Source organism: Microcaecilia unicolor, chromosome 1 (assembly GCF_901765095.1).
Source record: "Microcaecilia unicolor chromosome 1, aMicUni1.1, whole genome shotgun sequence".
NCBI classification, from domain to species: Eukaryota; Metazoa; Chordata; class Amphibia; order Gymnophiona; family Siphonopidae; genus Microcaecilia; species Microcaecilia unicolor.
Window position 1 is genome coordinate 626,143,011 of NC_044031.1, and position 24,559 is coordinate 626,167,569.

The 24,559-nt window shown below is 42.7% G+C and overlaps 1 protein-coding gene across 3 annotated transcripts in view; it reads left to right on the forward strand.

Moving 5' to 3' along the window:
- Nucleotides 1-24,559, forward strand: part of GRINA (glutamate ionotropic receptor NMDA type subunit associated protein 1) — a 146,244-nt gene that overhangs the window by 35,902 nt on the left and 85,783 nt on the right. The window contains exon 1 of one of the 3 annotated variants that reach the window (XM_030220604.1): nucleotides 4,751-4,773. The exons of the other annotated variants lie outside the window; for them this stretch is intronic. The gene's annotated coding sequence lies outside the window, so the exon portion shown is untranslated. Of the gene's footprint in view, nucleotides 1-4,750; nucleotides 4,774-24,559 lie in introns of those variants that run through there. 3 annotated transcript variants of the gene reach the window in all.

A 24,559-nucleotide genomic window follows, 5' to 3' on the forward strand; every position in this document is an offset into this window, starting at 1 on the left:
AATTTTTATAACATTTCTAGCCCACTTCATCTACAGATCTTTGTCTTTCCCATTTTGCTTAGCGCTGGTATATAATTTCTTGGATTACCTCTGGAACACTTTTTAAAAATCAATGTTACATAGGTCTCTTCAGCTTGGAGAAGAGACATCTGAGGGGAGATATGATAAGAGATCTATAAAATACTGAGTGGAACAGGTAGACATGAATTGTTTGTTACTCTTCTAAAAGGACTAGGATGGCACCCAATGAAGCTACTAAGTAATTTAGAAAAAAATATTTCTTCACTTGGAGTGTAATTTAGCACATATGTAAGTACGTAAGTGTTGCCATACTGGGACAGACCAAAGGTCCATCAAGCCCAGTATCCTGTTTCCAACAGTGGCCAATCCAGATCACAGGTACCTGGCAAGATCCCAAAACCATGCAATACATTTTATGATGCTTATCCTAGAAATAAGCAGTGGATTTTCCCAAGTCCATTTTCATAATGACTTATGGACTTTTCTTTTAGGAAGATATCCAAATCTTTTTTAAATCCCGCTATGCTAACTGCTTTTACCACATTCTCTAAATGTTGAGTGAAGAAATATTTTATCCGATTCGTTTTAAATTTACTACTTTGTAGCATCATTGCATGTCCCCTAGTCCTAGTATTTTTGGAAAGAGTAAACAAGCAATTCACGTCTACCCGTTCCACTCCACTCATTATTGTATATACCTCCATCATATCTCCCTTCAGCCATCTTTTCTCCAAGCTGAAGAGCCCAAGATGTTTCAGCCTTTCCTCATAGGGAAGTTGTTCCACCCCCGTTATCATTTTCATTGCCCTTCTCTGTTCCAAAGAGAAGAGGCTAAGAAAAAGAATGTGGAAGTTTGTGTTTGCTTCATAATGGACTTTCCTAGTGGAGGGGAGTACTAGTCGATTGGCTTGCAGAGATCACATAGTCTGAGAAGGGGTGTAAGGAATGACTGAGGATGCTAGATATTGTGTCTTGTGAGTAAGAATAAGAATTTTAAATTGTATGCGAAACATCATAGGAAGCCAATGAACCTGAATCATGAGTGGGGTGACAAAGTCAACCGTTCAGCATTAAGCAGTAGACGGAACGGCTGAATTTTGTAAAGTTTGTAAGCGACGAAGGTTGAGACTGTGCAGACCAGCTTAAACTGTATTACAATATTCAAGGTGGGAAATCCAGAAAATGTCAGAGCGTAGCCTACGGAGCCAGAAGAAAACTTTTTATTTGAGAATTCTGGGAATCAAAGGCCAGTTTAGAATCCAAAATAATACCCAGGTAGGGAAAAGATTCTACTGAAGTGATTGATAAAAAGCGAGAGTGGACCTGTGGGTTTAGATGCAAATCCTGAAATCCAGCAGGCAGTGAACTTGGTAGGATTGAGGACAAGTCGATTCATTGATAACCGAGCTACAGGCAACTATAATGCATCGTGAAGTGGGTATAGATTCATAACAAGGGGGTATACAGAATAAATCAACAGAATGTCATTGGTGTAGATGTAAAAATGGATATTGTAATCTTGCAGTATTGTTGCCAAAGGGCTTATGAAAATGTTGAAGAGAAGTGGGAAAAGGACTGATCCCTGGGAAACCCCACAATGAAGAGGGATGTTGGAGGATTTCCTATTAGTGGTGATGATGGAAAAAATTTGAAGTGATGAGGAATGACTGGAACCAGGCAAGAATGTCACCTAGATAAGATTTTAAATAGTTTTGGGGAGGAGCCTGCTGTCTTGCTAGATGTGGGTACCAATGACATAAAAAATATGGAAGGGGAGGTTCTGGAAGCCAAATTTAGGCTGTTAGGTAGAAAACTGAAATTCAGATCCTCCAGAATAGCATTTCTGGAAATGCTCCCTGTTCCACATCGCAAGCAGAACTCCTCAGACTCAATGTGTGGTTGAGATAATGGTGGAAGGATGAAAGATTTTGATTTGTTAGGAACTGGGCAACATTCTGGGGAAGTGGGATTGTAGGAAAAAGCACAGTTTGAAGTGTATGTACAAATGCTAAAAATAAGATGGGAGTGTTGGAGTATATAGCACTAAATGAAGAGGTATATATATTAGGCATTTCTGAGACCTGGTGGAAGGAGGAGAATCAATAGGACACTGTGTTAGCAGGGCACAAATTATATCGCAGTGATATAGAGGATCAAATTGGAGGAGGGTTCTATATGTTAAAAATGGAATTGAGTCAAACATAATCAGTCTACAAGAAACAGCAGCGTGGAGCCTTGAGGATAGAAATTCCATGTGTGAAGGGAAGGTGTATACTGGTAGGGCTGTACTACCCTCCACCAGGACATAACGAACGGACGGATGAACAAATGTTTACAGAAATTAGGAAAGCTGGCAACTTGAGCAACATTATAATAAGGGGTAATTTCAGTTATCTTAATATTGACTGGATTAATGTTACATCAGGTAGTGCTAGGGAGCTAATATTCTTAGATGTAATAAATGACTGCTTCTTGGAGCAACTGGTCCAAGAACTAACAAGAGGAGGAGCTATTTTAGATCTAGTCCTTAGTGGAATGTAGGGCATGGTACAAGAGGTAACAGTGTTGGATCTTCTGGGAAACAATCATAACATGATCGAATTTGAGCTGAAATCTGGAGTGAGGTCAATAAAGAAATCTACTGTAGCAGTATTCAATTTTCAAAAGGGTGACTATGACAAAATGAGGCAATTGATTAAAAAGAAGCTGAAAGGGTCGGCTGCAAAGGTTAGGACTTTAAATCGGGTTTGGATGTAGTTTAAAAAACCATTGTGGAAGCCCAGACCAAATGTATTCCATGTATTAAAGGTTGGAAGAAGAGCAAACGACAGCCAACATGGTTAAAAGGTGACATGAAAGAGGTTATTGGAGCCAAAAGAGCATCCTTCAAAGAATGGAAAAAGGATCCGAATGAAGAAAATAAGAAACAACATAAGCAGTGTCAAGCTAGATGCAAAGCACTGATGAGGCTTAAAGAGAATATGAAGAATTACTTGCTGTGGATCCAAAAATTCATAGTAAAACCCTTTTCAGGTGCATCAGAAGCAGAAAGCCTGTGAGGGAATCCGTGGGACCATTAGATCTTGAAGGAGCAAAAGGGGCACTCAGGGAAGACAAGGCCATAGCGGAGAGATTGAATGAATTCTTTGCGTATCTGGGTTTTAAAAAAGGTTTGGACAAGTTCCTAGAGGAAAGTCCAAATAGTTAAACTCTGTATCTCGTTAACAGAGGCTGCGGTAACAGTGGTTAGCATGTCTGGGTTTTAAAATGGTTTGGACAAGTTCCTGGAGTAAAAGTCCATAGTCTGCTATTACCATAAACATGAGGGAAGCCTCTGCTTGTACCTGGGATCGGTAGCATGGAATGTTGTACTATTTGGGTTTCTGTCAAGTATTTGTGATGTGGATTGGCTGCTGTTGGAAACAGGATATTGGGCTAGATGGACCATTGGTCTGCCCCAGTATGGCTGTTATGTTGTTATGCCTTTTCCTCTAAAACATAAATGTCGTTCATGTATAATCTTAGGCGCCCTTTATAAGAGGCTTGGGGAAGCTAAGATCCCCAGCCCCAACCACTACCTTATCCTCCCTGTGGGCATTTGCTCTCGTGCTGTGTAGCTGTCTTCTCAAGTCTTCAGAGGCAACAAGAAATCACTACCTTCCCCTCCGTGCATCCCACCCGGTTCTTCACGTGCTCACTTTGGCTACTGGGCCTCCAATTCCCCCACTTGATAGCTGCAAACAGTGAGAAACTGTAGGACCACCACTGGTGTTTCTGTTTATCCTGCCCTCCGAAACAGGAAGTTACATCATGGGGGGAGCTATCTGCCTAGCAGCTAGTGGCACACAGAGGGCTATGGTCCTGTGGTTTCTCATTGTTTATAGCTACCGAGTGTGTGTGTATTTGGGGGGGGGGGGGGGGGGATCAGCTTCCCAGCAGGCAGAGTGAGCAAGTAAGAGGGGAAGTCCATGGTGGGGGGGGGGGGGGGGAGAAGAGGGAGAGAAAATGGCAAATGTGATGGTGGTTGATGTTTGGGGGGACGGACACAGAGATGAAGTGATGGTGGGGTGAGGGAAAGAAGAATGAGACAATACTGGATAGTAGAAGATTGAAGGAAAGATACTGGTTGATAGTGGGAGGAGAGCGAGACAGGGGCGATGCAGGATGTTGAGGGGAGGAGACAAATGGAACAATATTTTTGGCAGATAATTCTGTAAGTGTGTTCAGCTTGTGTATTACAATCATTAAGAGAGGTATGTGGGGGTGGCAGAGGGACACAGTCAAGGGGGGCCTTCCCAGCTATGTTCATAAGTGCTGACACAAGTGTTGCCATCCCAACTTGCCATTCCATTCTCTGTTCCACCCTGCTTTAGCTCCTCCCTAGACATCTGAGTCACCAGTTGCCTGTGTATAGAGTGTCAATAATTGTTCCAGCATTTGTCATATATGATACGGGCTCATATCAGAGCTGGTTTCCTTCATTCTTTGATTTAGAAAATGTGAGATGAAGCAGATTGATTGGGTGCCTTATGTTTGAATATGGAAATCAGCAAAACCATGAGATATACATGTTTTCCAGGGAGACAGAGAGCCATGCATGGGTTAATGACAGGGGAAGTAAATCAGGAAGTAAGAATGACAGGGTAATTTCAAAATGTCAAAACGAAGAAAAAAGATTGTGCGATGGGGCCATTGTGACAGTATATTCAGGTTCACACTGGCGGCATGTGACGGCTAAGAGAAGGGCAGACTGTGAGTACTTCAGTTTTTAGATGAATGTTAGCACTGATAACCACATTAAATTAATGCCCAGGTACTCTGGTATGTGAGTGTATCTTAATTACATTTTAATTGTATCTTAATTACATTTTAATTGGCATTTATGTCATTTCCAACAGGATTGAAAGCAGATATATAAAATTGAGTTAGGAAATACTTAAAACGTCTTAACTCTGCATTCATAGAAACATGGCCCATCTAATCACTTTCTTTCTTATTGTAGTACCACAGCAGTCTTCTCTGCTTTTCTTAGGCTTTCTTAAATTCTCTGTTTGTGTCTCCACTGCTTTCATACAGCTAAAAAGAAGCACTCGAGGACCTTCAAAAATGGGACAATCAAATTGCCTTTAATAAATCGACCCGACACAGGCCATGTTTCAGCATGTGTACGCCTGCATCAGGGGTCACTCGAATTCAAGGCACTTGAGAACAAAGCCAAAAAGAAAATCTCTTTCCAAACATAAATAAAAGTGCCTAAGCATGTTGTTAATAGATGTTGCTTGGACAAGGGAAGTCAAATCATCAAAGGCAAACAGCATATTGCAGAATCAAATATGTCTTCAAACACTGTGATTTGTAGCCGAAACTGCCAAATAAATCATAGCATTTGAGAGACATGTTGAGTCGATTTATTAAAGGCAATTTGATTGTCCCATTCTTGAAGGTCCTTGTGTGCTTCTCTATTGCTGTCTTTCTGTGTACCCTTGGATCCTCTCTTCTGCTGCCTCCACTATTTTAATTCCATGCGTTCATCACTCTTTCTCTAGTGAAATATTTCCTGATGCTTCTGAATCTAGTCTAAGTCTCATCTGACCTCTTGTTTTTAGAGCAGTGGTTTCCAAACCTGTTGTGGAGGACCCCCAGCCAGTGAAGTTTACAGAATTAACCACTTTGAATATGCATAATTTTACATATGTATGTCCTGCATATTCAGTGTAGATATTCTGTAAGCTTGCCTGGATGGTTTTAGCTCAGGCCTTTTCAGTAGTAGTTAAAGGTGAGTTACATTCAGGTACATTAGGTAGTTCCCTCTTCCTGGAGGACATACAATCTCATTTTGTACCTGAGGCAATGGAAGGTTAAGTGACTTGTCCAAGGTTGCAAGGAGTGTCGCTATGATTTGAACCCTGACTTTCAGCTTGCTGCGCCTCTTCCCAGGTATGTGTACAGAATAACAGACAGTGGTACTGTGCAGCATAGGATGTACACAGCTGGTCTCCTTGAGTCCCTGTTACCTTCCAAGATTGCTGAGCTTGTTATAGATTTACCATACTCAAATGCTGAAGACGCCATTCATCAAACCTTGGGCTAGATGGGATCATATTTCTATTACACAATCGCTCTGTTAATTGTGTATATTTCTGATACTGAATCATGTGTTTTTTTGTTTTTTTTGTTACATTTGTACCCCACGCTTTCCCACTCATGGCAGGCTCAGTCGGCTTACATGGGGCAATGGAGGGTTAAGTGACTTGCCCAGAGTCATAAGGAGCTGCCTGTGCCTGAAGTGGGAATCGAACTCAGGCCCAGATGCATCAACCATACGTAAAAAAATCTAAAACGTTAAAGTCCTTAACGAATTTGAAAAAACGAAGCATGCAGCAAAAAAACAAGTCGCACATGTTCGGTGCGGTATTGAAAAGTACAATGTGTCAAAGATTCGTAATCCCCGTCGGTAATCGGCCCCTAAAGCATGCGCAGAGCAGCCAAGCGTTATGCTGGCTGCTCTGCGCATGCCACAAACGTCCAAAACAGCAAAAAAAACAAACAGTGGCTCCCTGCTTCCCTCTGCATAAAATAAAAAATGAACACAAAATCGAAAAAGGATCGGGAGGAGGCAAAGGCGCTCGTCAGAAGCGTCCTGTATGGACGGCCTGGCCTTGCCCCCCACCCCCCCCGAGGTCGCCGCTGCTCCCCGCTTCCACTTGTATAAAATAAAAAATTAAAACATAACTAAAAAGTTTAGCAGCCCCGGTCCCCCTCCCTTCCTGTCTTTCTCTGTACTCCTCCCATAGCCCCGCCCCCCTGAGCTCGTCGCCGCCGCTCCCCCCCTCTACCAGACCCCCCTCCGCTTTACCGACCTGCGCAGCGCCTCTCCCTTCTGTGTGAAGGCGCTGCACGGGATGGAACAGCTGATCGGCGATCACTGCTGTCTCCTCCGACGTCTCTCTCTGTTCTTCCTGGGCCCGCCCTCCTCTGACGTAGGGCGGGCCCAGGAAGAACAGAGAGAGACGTCGGAGGAGGCAGCAGTGATCGCCGATCAGCTGTTCCATCCCGTGCAGCGCCTTCACACAGAGGTGAGAGGCGCTGCGCGGGTCGGTAAAGCAGAGGGGGGGAGCGGTGGCGATGAGCTCAGGGGGCGGGGCACGGGGCGGAGAATGCCAGGAGGCGGAGCTATGGGAGGAGTTCAGAGAGAGACAGAAAGGGAGGGGGACCGGGGCTGCTAAACCTTTTAGTTTTGTTTTAATTTTTTATTTTATACGAGCGAAAGCGGGGAGCAGCGGCGACCTCGGTGGGGGGGGGGGGGGTAAGGCCGTCCATACAGGACGCTTCTGACGAGCGCCTTTGCCCCCTCCCCACCCTAACCACTAGGCCACTCCTAGGTTTCAGTTTGCCATTTCCAAGTTTATCTCATTTATTGTATTTTTTTATATTTGGTCATTTTACTTTTGTTATGCTGTTAACAAAATTGTAAATATTATGTCAGGCTCTACCTACAGTAACTCTGCCTTGGTCTCTTCATAAAGATAGTTAATAAATCCCAAGAAATAAAATATGTAATAAACCTTAAAATTAGAAGTGTTCTACAAAAGCTGGAACTAGTTGAATACTTGGTAATTATGTCTTTTGGGTGAAGAAATTCAAAAGATCTGCATGCGATAGAGCAAGAGAGACTTTGATGTCCAGGTGTAATCAAATAAAGTGATAAGGCAGTGGCCAAAGACAGCATAAATTTAGCCATGGGAAATTACCTCACCAATCTGCTACAGTAAACCCCTTAACACCGTAGCTTGTTTCCACATCTTAACTGTGTGCTAGTTTCGTAACACCCTGTATTAAAAGGGACCTTGTGTTGCCAGAGTACAATTTATATTACAAAGATAGGGTGGAACAAATTGGAAAGGGGGAGGGGAAGTTTTTTGACTGATGAATGAATCTAGAGCTGGCTATTTCATGTTTCTGTTGACTGAGGTCTTTTTTCTCCAGTTTTTTTTTTTTTTTTGTGATAGTTTGGGGTATGGTGTTGGCCCTTGTTGCTCTACAGTGACCATCAATCTATAACATTTGGATAGCATTTAAAAAGGACTGATTTCAATTACCCCAATATTGACTGGATAAATGTTAATTAAGGCATCGCTAGGGAGATAAAATTGTTTTTAAAATTACCATCTTGGAAGCCCAGACCACATGCATTCCACTTGTTTACAAAGGTGGAAAGAAGAGCAAAGAATAAATGATTTAGCAATGGGAATGAAGTGTGAGGTGAATAAATTTGTAGATGACACACAACTATTCAAAGTTGTTAAAATACATACAGACTGTAAACAATTGCAGGAAGACCTTAGGAAACTGGAAGACTGAAAATCCAAATGGCAGATAAAATTAATGTGGACAAATGCAAAGTGATGCATTTTGGGAAGAATAATCTGAATCATAGTTTCCTGATGCTAGGGGCCACTTTAGGAGTAAGCACTCAAGCAAACGATCTAGGTGTCATTGTAGACAATACGCTGAAATCTTCTATTACATAAGTGTGTGGCGGTGGCCAAAAAACCAAGCAAGATGCTAGGAATTATTAGGAAAGGGATGGAAAATGAGATGAAGAATAACATAATGCCACTGTATCGCTCCATGATACAACATCATGTTGAGTATTGCGTTCAATTCTGGTCGCTGTATCTTTAAAAAATATATAGCAGAATTAGAAAAGGTTCAAAGAAGAGCCATCAAAATGATAAGTGATGGAACTCTTCTCATATGAGGAAAGGAGAGTAGGGCTGCTTGGAAAAGACATGGCTGAGGGGGAGATATGATTGAGGTCTATGAAATCCTGAGTGGTGTAGAATGAGTAGAAGTGAATTGATTTTTATTTTAAACATTCAAAGACTAGTGGACTCAATGCAGTTATGTGGAAATACTTTTAAAACAAATAGGAGGAAATATTTGTTCATTCAATTAATAATTACGCTCTAGAACTCATTGTCAGAGGATATGGTAACAGCAATTAGTTAGCATGTCTGGGCTTAAAAATGGTTTGGACAAGTTCCTGGAAGAAAAGTCCATAGTCAGTTATTAGAGAGACATGGGGAAGCCACTGCTTGCCCTGGGATTGGTAGCAGAGAATGTTGTTACTATTTGGGATTCTGTCAAGTACTTGTGACCTGGAAGCAGGATACTAGACTAGATGGGCTGACCCAATATGGCTATTCTTATATTCTTAATTGTGATAAAATGTGGAATTGGTTAACAAAAAGCTGAAAAGAGCAGCTGCAAAGGTTTTAACATAGTAACATAGTAGATGACGGCAGAAAAAGACCTGCACGGTCCATCCAGTCTGCCCAACAAGACAAACATATGTGTAAACCTTACCTTGATTTGTACCTGCCTTATTCAGGGCACAGACCGTACATGTCTGCGCAGCAGTACTTCCCGCCTCCCAACCACCAGTCCCACCTCCCATCACCGGCTTTGGCACAGACCGTATAAGTCTGCCCTCCACTATCCTCGCCTCCCAACCACCAACCCCTCTTCCCCCCACCTGCTCCGCCACCCAATTTCGGCTAAGCTTCTGAGGATCCATTCCTTCTGCACAGGATTCCTTTATGCATATCCCATGCATGTTTGAATTCCGTTACCGTTTTCATCTCCACCACCTCCCGCAGGAGGGCATTCCAAGCATCCACCACCCTCTCCGTGAAAAAATACTTCCTGACATCTTTCCTGAGGCTGCCCCCCTTCAACCTCATTTCATGTCCTCTCGTTCTACCGCCTTCCCATCTCCGGAAAAGATTTGTTTGCGGATTAATACCTTTCAAATATTTGAATGTCTGTATCATATCACCCCTGTTCCTCCTTTCCTCCAGGGTATACATGTTCAGGTCAGCAAGTCTCTCCTCATACATCTTGGAACGCAAATCCTGTACCATTCTCGTAGCTTTTCTTTGCACCGCTTCCATTTTTTTAACATCCTTCGCAAGGTACGGCCTCCAAAACTGAACACAATACTCCAGGTGGGGCCTGACCAACGACTTGTACAGGGGCATCAACACTTCCTTTCTTTTGCTGATCACACCTCTCTCTATACAGCCTAGCAACCTTCTCGCTACAGCCACCGCCTTGTCACACTGTTTCGTCGCCGTGAGATCCTCGGATACTATCACCCCAAGATCCCTCTCCCCCTCAGTACCTATCAGACTCTCACCGCCTAACACATAAGTCTCTCATGGGTTTCAACTCCCTAAGTGCATCACTTTGCATTTCTTCGCATTGAATTTTAATTGCCAAACCTTAGACCATTCTTCTAGCTTCCTCAGATCCTTTTTCATGCTTTCCACTCCCTCCCGGGTGTCCACTCTGTTGCAAATCTTAGTATCATCCGCAAATAGGCAAACTTTACCTTCTAACCCTACGGCAATGTCACTCACAAATATATTGAACAGAATCGGCCCCAGCACCGATCCCTGAGGCACTCCACTACTCACCTTTCCCTCCTCCGAGCGAACTCCATTTACCACCACCCTCTGTCGTCTGTCCGTCAACCAGTTCCTAATCCAGTTCACCACTTCGGGACCTATCTTCAGCCCATCGAGTTTATTTAAGAGCCTTCTGTGGGGAACCGTGTCAAAAGCTTTGCTAAAATCTAAGTAGATTACTTCTATAGCATGTCGATTATTTAATTCTCCAGTTACCCAATCAAAGAATTCAATGAGATTTGTTTGGCACGATTTCCCTCTGGTAAAACCATGTTGTCTCGGATCTTGCAACTTATTGGCTTTCAGGAAATTCACTATCCTTTCCTTCAGCATGGCTTCCATTACTTTTCCAATAACCGAAGTGAGGCTTACCGGCCTGTAGTTTCCAGCTTCTTCCCTCTCACCACTTTTGTGAAGAGGGACCACATCCGCCGTTCTCCAATCCCTCGGAACCTCTCCCGTCTCCAAGGATTTATTAAACAAATCTTTAAGAGGACCCGCCAGAACCTCTCTGAGCTCCCTCAATATTCTGGGGTGGATCGCGTCTGGTCCCATGGCTTTGTCCACCTTTAGCTTTCCAAGTTGTTGATACACACTCTCTTCCATGAATGGTGCTCTATCCACTCCATTCTCAGGTGTACTTTTGCCAGTCCCTTGTGGTCCTTCTCCAGGATTTTCTTCTGTGAAAACAGAACAAAAGTATCTATTTAGCAAATTGGCTTTTTCTTCATCATTATCTACATAGCGTTTCGCTGTATCTTTTAGTCTCACAATTCCCTTTTTAGTCATTCTCCTTTCACTAATATACCTGAAGAAATTTTTGTCTCCCCTCCTTACATTTCTAGCCATTTGTTCTTCCGCTTGCGCCTTCGCCAGATGTATCTCTCTCTTGGCTTCTTTCAGTTTCACCCGGTATTCCTCCCCGTGTTCCTCTTCTTGAGATTTTCTATATTTCTGGAACGCTAACTCTTTAGCCTTTATTTTCTCAGCCACTTTCTTGGAGAACCATATCGGTTTCCTTTTTCTCTTGGTTTTAGTTACTCTCCTTACATAAAGGTCTGTGGCCCTATTTATTACTTCCTTCAGCCTGGACCACTGTCCTTCCACTTCTCGTACGTCCTCCCAGCCCATCATCTCCTTCCTCAGGTATTCCCCCATTTTACTAAAGTCTGCACGCTTGAAATCCAGGACTTTGAGTTTAGAGTGACCGCCCTCCACTTCAGCCGTCATATCAAACCAAACCGTTTGATGGTCACTGCTTCCCAGGTGTGCACCCACTCGGACATTTGACACACTATCCCCATTTGTGAGTACCAGATCCAGCGTCGCTCCCTCCCTCGTGGGTTCCGTCACCATTTGTCTGAGCAGAGCACTTTAGAAAGCATCCACAATCTCTCTACTTCTTTCCGATTTTGCAGACGGAACCTTCCAATCTACATCTGGCAGATTGAAATCTCCCATCAACAGAACCTCTTTTTTTCTTTCCTAATTTTTGAATATCTGCGATCAGATCTTTATCTAGTTCCTCTAATTGTGTCGGGGGTCGGTAGAGAACACCCACATGGACAGAGGTTCTATCCTTTCTTTTTAAGGTGATCCATATTGCTTCTTCTTTTCCCCAGGTCCCTGTCATTTCAGTTGCCATGATATCATTCTTTACATACAGAGCTACTCCTCCACCTTTTTGACCCTCTCTATCCTTCCTAAATAGATTATAGCCTGGTATGTTTGCATCCCATTCATGGGAACCATTGAGCCATGTCTCCGTGATTGCAACAACATCAGGGCTTGAAGGTCATGTACTTTATTGCTTAGACTACGAGCATTTGTGGCCATCGCTTTCCATCTATATTTCCTGGTTTATGTTTCAACATTAGTGATTTGGGGGTGTCTTTTCACTTTGGGTACCTTCATATCTTTTTGTTCCAACTTTATTGCTTTTTCCACCGCCTCAGTTTTATTTTTCGGAGCATCACAGTGCTGTAATAGAGCAAAAGAATTCTTTAGTGGCAACACTTGTGCGGGTGGATGCTTCTGTGTCACCTGACGAAGTCTGCCTGAGCCTACTGTGAACCATCTGTTCTTATGTGGTTTTATTCTTTGAGGCAGTGGTGAGAAGTTTTTATTGTATGCAGTCCTAGAAGCTGCTTTAATTGCATTCAATTCTTGCATTACTTTACTGAGCTCATGTTTTAAACTAGATAGCTGAAGACAGATAGGACAAGCTTTAAATCTCCAGATGATTGGCCTTGAAACTAAAGCACCACAATTATTGCAGAGAATAAAAGTCATCCTCATTGGTTGAAATGGGTATGAACAGGTGTACTACGTTGGGGTTAACAGTCTGTAAGACTGCCTGTGTATGATTGAGTAAAGTTAATGAGGTTTGGTTTGTCTAAAAATGAGTGGAAAACCCTGGGGTGGGTGGAATGTGGGGAGGGTGGGTGGGATTATAAGTCCCAATGGGTCAGCTAAATGCTGTTATCAAGGCAATTCTCTGGATGGGACCAGAAATGGTACAGTCTGGTCGAAGAATTTTCAAATGATTTAACTTTCAAAATTGCCCTAGAATATAAAACTTTCCTTGTTGTAATATAAATCCAGATATTCCCAATAATTATATCAGTTTCAACAATGTAAACTGCACTTTAGAGCCTCAATACAATGCAATGCAGCCTCCCTCTCTATCAGAGCTTGGCAGGAAGAGAAAGAAAGAAAATAAGAGGTTTCACAGGGCAAATTAATTAAGCAATAAGCTTAAGAATTGAAATCAGGCCTGTGTGTTTAAAAGTACTATCGTGGTAGAAATCTTTCTTGGAGCAGGTGATCCAGGAACTGACAAGAATGGAAGCTGTTTTAGTGGAATTTAAAACTTGGTGTAAGAAGTAACAGTTTTGGGCCCACTAGGCAGTAGTGATCATAACATGGTCAAATCTGAGTTAATAACTGGAATGAAGACACTAAGGAAAACTACTGCATCAGCATATATTTTTGAAAAGGCCCAATACATTTATACAGTTGTTGCATGTCAGAGACAGCTGCTCCCTCCCACAGGGTGTTCATAGGTACATGGAACCTGAAGGTGAGGCCATGGTGCTCACTTTCAAAGCATATAGACTTAAAAGTTCATTGGAAACATATGAAACTTTGTAATTCTGTATGCTTTGAAAATGAGCTTCTTAATTTCCTAGCAATGGCATCTAGAAGGAATGTTTCAGTAGAGGCTGAATGAGGTATGATTGTAAGTGAAAAATTTTGGATGAGAGAGTAAGGAGCATGAGTGTGGGTATGAGTGATGTTTGGACTCCCAGCTTTGAGATAACTCGCAAGGAGAGGCATCATTGGGAACTTATGTATGGTACACTGTGTAGATTTATGGATTTTAGTTTTTGTTTGACTTCTCTCACTTCTGGATATTATTGATGTACAGTGTTCTTGATATTACACTTTTTACGACATGTTTCAGAGTTGAGACTTAACTTTGTATTGGTGACGTGTGTTTATTTTGAGTAGAAACAGAGAAAAACAATTTTCAATTAAAGAAAAAAAAGGTAAGCCACCTAATAGAAACAGAAAGCAAAAGATCTGATTGGCAAGTATGGTGTAATGAGCAAAGACAGATAGGAAGGAGGCCCATCATAGATTGTTCAATTAGTCCTAAAAACTTTGGGATCTGCAAGCACCTTACATGCAACCGACTCACGAAAAAGGACACACACTAGATATCATAACGAACAAATTCGAATCGGATTCAACTATCATGATCACGGACACAAGTTGGACACCTACACTATGGTCAGACCACCATAAAGCAAATGTCACTCTCTGCTGGCGAAAAACACACTTAAACACGACCAATAAACCCGAGCGAACAACATACACAACGAGAGGAAAAATAGACTCCACAACATTCTGGCAACAGATCTACCAGTACGAATGGACAACAAACGCTGACACCATCCAATTCCTCCAAGAATGGGATGAGCTATGTACAACAACATTAGACAAAATCGCCCCAATCCAAACCAGAACATCACACAGGAAAAAAGCAAACCCATGGTTCACTGAAGAGCTGAAAAAACTTAAAACACAAGTCAGGAAACTAGAACGAGCTTGGAACAAAAAGAAAGACGAACAAACACTAAACGACTGGAAATTACTTTGGAGAAAATACAAATACACCATAAAACAGACAAAAAGACAACACTACAAAACAATAATAGGACCAAATTACAAAGACACACATAAACTCTTCAGCCTCGTGAACAAACTGCTAGATACCACACCAGTTACAAATAACGGTAAAAACATACCAGACGTCGACAGCCTTGCGAAGTACTTCAAGGAGAAAATTATACTATTAAGACACAAAATACCCGCCAGTGCCATAGAATACGCCACTCTTCTAGATTGTTTGGACCCAGAAGAAGGAGCACACCCAGCAGACAAAACCTGGACCGAGTTCGAACCACTATCAGAAGACCTCATCTCTAAAACTCTCAAAAAATATGCCAAATCCAACTGCAAACTAGACGCATGCCCAAACAGCCTCATGAAATCAGCCCCTCAACAATTCATAATTGACCTAACGAACCATGTAAATTACATGCTACAAAATGGACTCTTCACAAAAGAAAAAGGAAAAATCTTACTCACCCCAATTCCTAAAGATACAAAGAAAAACTTGAGCAAAATTACCAACTACAGACCAGTAGCATCCATACCACTAATAACCAAGCTAACCGAAGGGATGGTAACCAAACAACTTACAAACTATCTAAACAAACACTCAATACTACATGATGCCCAATCCGGATTCCGGTCGAACCATAGCACAGAAACAGTACTAGTCACTCTTATGACCAAATTTAAACAAATAATAGCAACCGGGAACAATATACTCCTCCTACAATTTGACATGTCAAGCGCCTTCGACATGGTCGACCACGAAATCCTACTACACATACTTGAATACTTCGGCATTGGAGGAAATGTCCAAAGCTGGTTCAAGGGGTTTCTAACCCTGCGCTCGTATCAAGTCACATCACACTCAACCACGTCCACGGCATGGATACCTGAATGTGGAGTTCCACAAGGATCACCTCTCTCACCAACTATTTTCAACCTAATGATGATCCCTCTAGCAAAACTCCTATCAAACCATAACCTCAATCCACATATATACGCTGATGATGTGACAATATATATCCCTTTCAAACAAGACATCAAAGAAATCTCCAACGAAATCAATCAAAGCCTACACATCATGAACACATGGGCAGACACATTCCGTCTGAAATTAAATGCAGAAAAAACTCAATGCCTGGTACTCACCTCCCAATACAACACTAACGAATTAAACGCGATAAATACACCAAACCTAAACCTTCCAATCTCAGAAACGCTAAAAATCCTTGGAGTCACTATCGACCGCCACATAACACTTGAAACCCACGCAAACAACACAACTAAGAAGATGTTCTACTGCATGTGGAAACTGAAAAGGATAAGACCATTCTTCCCAAGATTCGTCTTTTGTAACCTAGTTCAATCCCTCATCCTCAGCCATCTGGATTACTGCAACTCATTATACGCAGGCTGCAAAGAGCAAATACTGAGGAAACTTCAAACAGCCCAGAACACAGCAGCCAGACTCATCTTCGGAAAACCAAAATATGAAAGGGCAACACCACTACGAGAGAAACTACACTGGCTTCCACTGAAGGAACGCATCACCTTTAAGGTATGCACACTAGTCCACAAGATCATTCACGGCGAAGCCCCAGCCTACATGTCTGAGTTGATTGACCTACCACCCAGAAATGCTAGGAGATCTTCCCGAACATACCTCAATCTCCATTTCCCTACTTTCAAGGGCGTGAAATACAAGACGCTACACGCGTCAACCTTTTCTCACACGAGCACGCAGCGTTGGAACACACTGCCATGCAACTTAAGAGCGATCCACGAACAAGCATCCTTCCTCAGATTACTGAAGACCCATCTGTTTGAGACAATTTACGGAAAAAACCAAAACACATAGAGTCCACACTCACTTACATCAATGCATCACACATCCACTTATGATCTCTCATCCCCCTAATTCCACATTACTCGTACATATACTTACAGAAATATGTACACCATGTGCCCCTTTGTCTTAACACTGCCCTTAAGCTTCCCATTGTCTCCTCCCAAAGTCTCAATGTTGATGTCCCATTGTGATATTCCTAATGATACTTCGATTATCTCGCATAACTTGTACAATGTAACCCATAACCAATTTGTAACAACTGTATTCTCATTATTCATATCTTATTGTAAGCCACACTGAGCCCGCAAAGAGGTGGGAAAATGTGGGATACAAATGCAAACAATAAATAAATAAATAAACATCATAACCTTAAACTCAATATGCCAACACACTGGTAACCAATAGTAGTCTGCTAATAATGGTGTCACGTGGTCAAAAGGCCAAGTTTTACCAGTAAATGCATGGCAGCATTTTGTAGGGTTGGTAAACCATACAAATTAGTCCCAGCATAGATCACCTTGCAGAATCCAATCAAGAAACTAACAAGGTATGCAAGAGAACATGTAATGAACAGTCTCTGTATCACTCCATATTGTGACCTTACCTTGAATATTGTTTTCACTTCTGTTCACCGTGTCAAACAAAAAGTGATGGAATTAGAAACGTTTCAAAGCTCAGTGACCAGAATGATTAAGGGAATGGATCTCCTCTTTTGAGTGGTGTAGAATAAGTAAAATGGAATTAGTTTTTTTCCTCTTTCAAAAAGTACAAAGACTAGGGGACATTCTATGAAGTTATGTGATAATACTTGAATACACGTGGAAGAGGATTTATTCTATTGTTGGTCCAGCAGAACGGAATAAGTTACCAGTTGCTCTTAGGAAGCAGAACAATTTGACAGTGTTTAAAAAATCTGTTAAAACAGCACTTGTTGTCACAGTCTGGTTTTTAAATTACGATTGCAATGATTGTAGAATCACTGTTTGATTGCCTTTTGCCTTGTTTTTCATGTTTTTGTATGGAATATGTTTTATTATGTATGTTATTTTGTACTTCACTTTGGACAGAAGCAGAATATGAATGAAAACAAATAGGAGGAAATATTTTTTCTCTCAATGAATAGTTTCTGGAGCTCGTGGAAACAGCAGTTAGCATAAAGGTTTGGAGAAGTTCCTGGAGGAAAAATTCATAATCTGCTATAAAGATAGGGGAACGCCACTACTTAGCCCTATGACCGATTGCATTTAATTTTGCTACTCTTTGGGATTCTCTTAGCGCCAGCAGCCTGGTTCCATCCTTGCTACTGGCATGCTCCTCCCCATGTTCTGGATCATCTGACCCTGGGAAATATTGCTAGCTCATGTAGCATCGGCAAACTGCAACTCCGGGGTCTCTGCCCCAGATGGTCTAGTCATTTGAATCCTGACCTTGCTTTTATTGACATGCTGATACACAAGCCCTAAAATGGCTGTGTACTGCTATGGATTTATAGCCTGCTTCATTAACACAGACTACTCAGTAATTACTGTGGATTCTTTTGGATTCGTATTAGGTAAATGAGACCTTTATTAGAGGTTCTAAAATCTACAATGGTTAAGATATATACAATGATTAAGCTATATACACACAATGATTAGCTATATAACTAAAAAGAAACAATACCTATCTATAAACAATCATTACATTACTGGTCTCTATATGTAAGCAATGCTAAGAGTTCCTAGATCAGGAAAAGAAGCAATAATACACTATACACAATTATCACTGGTCCTTACATCATCCAGGCTGTTGTTATCAGCTGGGGGGGGGGGGGGGGGGTCCGGCCCTGTTCACAGCGAAAGCCAGGAGTTTCTTTGACCAGGAAACATGGTTCTCTGCACAGTTCGTACGTTACTCACAGATGAGCTCCCAATTTCACTGAAAGAAACTCCCCTTTTTATTAGGCTTAGAGCTAAGGAAAATTACAGGATGCTTCTCTGTTTAGGTAAACAAGCCATAATGTGGGAATGTGGTCACATGTTTCCTAGTCCAGGTGGCCAGTCTGAACTCGAAAACAGGCCCCATCTTTCCCTTCACATAACAAATTAATTAGAGCTGTGTCTTATCTTCTACATGCCAACTTATTTTCACACAGTCAAAGTTAAACAATCATTTTTAAACAGAATTACTTCTAATCACAAATACAGACCCCGAGTGCACTTGTTGGTCAAGGCAGATAGAGTTGAAAAGCAATCTCTAAAATCCTTTTTATTATAGGCTGTCACTGTGACTTAGAAGTGCATGTCATTGTGCCAGAATGTTTGTCTGGTGATTTCAGTGGCAAAGCTGTTTTTGAGCAATCAGTTCCTTTAGCTGTTTAAGTATGACTTGCAGTTTTTGGTCCCAAGGTTGTTAACAAGATTATATAGGCAGGGGGTTTTGCCCCTACACACCCGTGGGTGATGATCTGCCCAAATAAAGCAAGAGATCAGCTGTTGCACCTTCTACAAATTTCGCTCAGATACACCCACAGATAACTTTTAAAACATATACGTCTGGGCAACACCATTTTCACCATTTCTCTACACCCCCAGCCAAGAGTGACTCAGTTTCTCCCATCCCTCCAAATCCCGAGCAGTTTTCTTCAACAGGAAGCTATAGTTCAGTTCATAAAGATTAGTTCCCAGCCCTCCTGTATAAATCCCCCAAATACTTGATAGCTGTTTGAACCCACCGAAATGGAAATCATGCTTAGAGCAACGCCACCTGCTCACATTAAAGGCTTCTAACTTAGTCATATTGACCCGAAACCCTGATATCCACCTATAGATCTCCAGTTCCCGATCCACCCCTTGCAAAGAGTCATAGGTCTAGTGAGAGTAAACAAAATATTGTCCGCAAAGAGATTTTATACTCTTCAACACTAGTGCACACCCCCCAAGGGGTTCCATTTCAAGTGCAAACAGTAAGGGGGGGAGACAGGGCACCCCTGCCTAGTACCTTGAGCCAACGCAAAAGACTCAGAATACCCCCCATTAATTTTAAGATACGCCAGTGGGCAGTTGTAGATCATGCAAATCCATTCCTGAAATCGGGCCCTAGCCTTAACCTGCTTAACACCTAAAATATAAAGTGCCAGGACACCTGATCAAAGGCTTTCTGTGCATCTACTGGCAGCAGCAGGGTAGGTTGATTACTCCTTTTAGCCTTATCCATCAAATTCAGTGGTCGCCGTATATTATCCTCATCTGCCTTCTCACAATAAATCCTGACTGATCTGGGTGGACCAGCTTAGACACAGCAGCCATAAGTCTATTGGCCAAGATCTGAGTTGGAATTTTGGTACAGTACCAATCAAGGAGCTGGAACGATATGAACTACAGTGAGTCAGATCCTTGCCCTCCTTTGGAATGTTTAACTCCCTCTAGGCGCATAAAATAGGTCAAATGGGCACCTTCTTCAAGACAGTTAAACATCTGCAAAAATGGGCTCACCAACCACCCTCGGAAACGTTAGTAGAATTTTACTGTGAAGTCATCCAAGCCAGGTGATTTACCAAACTTAATTGAATGCAAAACTTGGCTTCCCTGATTGTGATAGGCCACTCTGCCTCCGATTCCCTGATCTTCCCAGGTGAATCCCCTCTAGATAGCAGGTATCTCTCGCTCCTCAGCCATGGTATCAGGTGTATACAGTTCTTTATAAAACTCCACAAACCTCTTACCTATGTTCTGATCCTCTAACAAATCCGCCCCTGACTTCGCTTTTATATGGATAACATAATACATCTCAGCTTTAGCCTATGGGCCAAAAGTCTGCTAGTTTTATTATTGAATTCAGAATACCACTGTTGTAATATCTGGAAATTATGCTGAAGGTGCTCCACCACACCATCCTGAAGCTTTATCCTGACCTCCCCTGATTGCTCTAAGACATCCCTCTTACCCGGGTGACTCATATTCTGTGCCTCCAAATAGTCTAGCTGATTTCACAATTCATGTTCTTCCTGCTGCTTTTGATGCTTTCTCTGGGATATGATTGCTATCAGATGACCCCACAAAGTAACCTTTAACCCTTCCCAAAGGGCCTCTGGTGAGACCTCTCCTATGTTATTCAACTTCAAATATTCCCCTAACAGCTACCTCACCCTGGGCCACCTGCAGGTCATTCAATAAACTATCATTCAAGCGCTGGTACTGCCCACCCTGGACACCAAACCCACTATTGCAGCTCCACCCACACAGGAGCATGATTAGATTATGTAATGGATTCAGTCCAGGACCATTCCAGGGAGGAAAAAAGGCCCTTGTCCAAAAAAATAAAACCAATCTTAGAATAACTATGATGCACCTGGGAGAAAAAGGTGTAATCTCTCGCCAGTACATGATGTTCTCTCTGTCCACCAAGTTTAATGCCACCAACAAGCTATAGAACCTTCTCCCTTCTCCCATAGGACTCCTGTCCACCCTTATTGTCTAAGTTCGGCATCAAAGTTAGATAGATTGAAATGCCCCCTTCCAAAACAAGTATTTCAGTCAAACATTTGTCAGAATAGGCCCCCTGGTCGTAGAGTATAAGTGGGTTAGAAATGTTTAAAATAAGTAAATAAAGTGCATACATGTTCACTAGTGGAAAGTTCCGCTCATTAATAAGCCCTACCACCAACAAAATACTTCACTCATCATCCCTCCTTACTTGTTTTATATCCACCCACAACACTTTATTAAATATAATGCCAACCCCTCTTTCTTCACTCAATGTGTAATTAAACTCTAGAATTCATTGCCAGAGAATGTGGTAAAGGCGGTTAGCAGGGTTTAAAAAAGGTCTGGACGGCTTCATAAAAGAAAAGTCCATAGACCATTATTAAATTGACTTGGGGAAAATCCACTGCTTATTTGTGGGATAAGCAGCATAAAATGTATTGAACATTTTTGGGATCTTGCCAGGTATTTGTGACCTGGATTGGCCACTGTTGGAATCAGGATGCTGGGCTTGGTGGACCTTTGGTCTGTCCAAGTATGGAAATACTTATGTACTATTAGAAGCCCATAAATGGATATGAAAACGTGTGTCCCCATCCAGCTTTTTATCACATTTCTAAGATGGGTTTCTTGCACAAAACAGATTGCAGCGCATAGAAGAAACGGATCCAAAGATGCTTAGCAAAAATAATTAGGAAAGCCAGTACTGGGCAGACTTAAACGATCTGTGCCCTGATCAAGCCTGAATAGATTTGGATAGGCCGGATGGAGCTTTTCAGGGGCTTTGACAACAATTTCAGAAATTTTAGAACAAGGCTAGTGCTGGGCAGACTTATACGGTCTATGCCCTAAAATTGGCAAGGATAAATCAGGATAAGGAATACATATGATGTATCACATCATACCATATGTAATAAGTTTATTTTATTGGACAGTCTGGATGGACCGTACGGATCTTTATCTGCAGTCATCTACTATGTTATTGTGTTTCAGCACTTGAAACATCATGGACCTTTTAAATGGGGAATTAAGCCCCTTAACATTATAGATCACAGCCTGCAGTTATACAGGGTTTATGTCAGCCGAAAGATAACCTAGATCCCCAGTGCAAACCCAAAGAAAGCCCCACCTCCTGCCTCCTGTGACCCGTCCAACCCAACCCATTGCTTTGTCCATAAAATCCCCACGTCCCCAGAACACCCACCCCCATCAATACCACCAACTCCCACTCCATCGCTTTAGGAAGTAACACTCCCATAGAGTTCCTCATGCACCCCTTAAAAGTCTGCCCACTAATACCCACCGCTATCTCCCCACCACCACTCACCAACTTACACATTACACCCTCCCAATCCCCTCATACACACTTCTGAATCACCCCACAAACAGCCTACAGGTCCCCACATACGAACACTATCCTGGTATCAAAGCACTCGCACTATTTCTCCCACCAGCACCATTCTCCTGAATACCCAGCTGAAGGAGAAGGGCCAGCCCACGATATAGTTTCTCCTTCCAAGTCTGCCCACTAGAAACTGCAGGCCCCCCTCCCCGAACAGGGCAAAATACACAGGTGCCACTCCCTGCCTCTCTCCCCACTATCGTGTGTGCAGACCCTTCGTTCCTTGCCAGCAGAACCCCACTAGATGCTGTCGTATCTTTCTCCGAGGACAAGCAGGCCATTAATTTTTACAGTTGGGTAATGCGGTACCGCGTTGCCTGGTCCGGAGCTTATGACAAGTTTAATGGAGCTTTGCGGCATGCAAGACATGCTCCACCACACATTTGCGAGTGCCTTCCCGCCCGCCGTGAGAGTGTGGTTACCACAGTTGTTTTTCTACCGCGGTGAGGAGAAGACTGTGTCTGTGGTTTCTCTTCATTCCCAGTCTGGAAGAGTTTCTCTTTTTTGGTGCCTTTCAGGCTTTTCGCCTCGTATTTTGTTGTGCCGGTTCTCAGGTTTTACTCTTTTAGTTTCTTTTTTTCCCAGTTTCGTTACCTTTATTCTTTTGTGTCTTAGGCCACGTTTAGGCCTTGACTTCAGCCAGATTTTTCCCTTGTCTTTTTCTGGTACCTTGCCCCTTTTTTCAGCCACTGTTGTGTCTTTTCATTTAGCTGCAGAAGTTTTTCCATCCATGTCCACTGAAGTTCTCAGTGACTTTAAGAGCTGTACACAGTGCAGTTGGACCATCTCTAGTAAGGACACCCATTTTTCAGTGTTTAGTGCCTGACCATAGCCCTGCTGTGTCCTCTGTCTTTGTATGAAGAAGAGTACTCGGGTATCCAGAGAGCCTCAATGCGAGAACATTTCTGGAGCCAAGAAGGAGTCCTCAGCATCGAGGTCAGCGGCATCAATGTTGAAGACTGCACCAGCATTGGGAGTAATGGTCCACATGGCTTCTTCGAGACCCAAGGACACTGGGAATACGTCGAGTGGGTCCTCCACCTGTCTCGACACTCACTACTGGGTTCGAGTCTTTCTCCTGGAACCGAGTGCAGACACTCTAATTGCACTGGCTTCTCAGGTTCGGGCTGCCATGAGCTCCGGGGCGTCAAGTGTTTCCGCACCCAAGAAGTGTTGGCGCTGGGAGGACTGCTTCCCCTCCATCCAGGAGGTGCTGATTCATTGGTCCACTATAGAGAGCTGCACAGGAAAAGGGATAGCGGGAATCCCGTGGGGATGGACCCAGGTCCATGGGGATCCCGCGGGGATGGACCCAGGTCCTGCGGGTTTCCTGTGGAACCATAAAACTAGCAGAGCTTTGCTTCCAGAGCTTTGCTTTCTCTCCCTGCACTTACGTCAGATTACCCTGTTGGTCTAGTGGCTTGCTTCAGGGCAGGAAAGGTCCCCAAGCTTTCCTGCCTGCTGCTGCTGATCCTTTTGCTGCCTCCGCTTGTTTAAAATGACTGCCGAGACTTCAAGCGGCAGCCTCAAAGCTAGTGTTTCATAGAGAGGTATTGAATAATGAGGGAAGGGTTTCCCTTCATGCAGAAGTTCTTTCCAGCATCAGTCTAAATTTGCCAACATTGTCCAGTTCAGCACAGAATTAGCCGCCATGTTTATACAAAGTTAATTATGTTCAGTGGAAAATAAATCTGTTGCCTCAGGCTGCTTGCTCTGTAAGTATTCTATCACTGTTTGTTTCATTATTGCTACCAAGTATTACATATTAAGGGCATTTGCTTTAAACGTTGCTTTAATTCATTTATCTAGTCCTTATATGCACATGGTTTTGCTTTTTAAACCCAAATGTGAATCCTAAGGGCAGTTGAACAATTTAAGTATAAACTGTGTTGTTTCAGACTTTACTTGTTTTGGACTGCTTTGGGTCCTGCTAATTTGTACATCTGCTGTCTTAGCAGAGTACAGAAGAAAATGATTTATGTTATTTTTACTAGAATTTTTACTGCTTGTAGAATCTGGCTTTCTTGGGGGGGGGGGGGGGGGGGATGTTTCAAGGTGACTGCCAGGAACTGGGATGGAGGAGATTACTTGCGGTGGGGATGTGTTCAATTCCCCACAGGGACGGGCGGGGATGGGTTAGAATCCCACGGAGATGGGTTAAATTTCT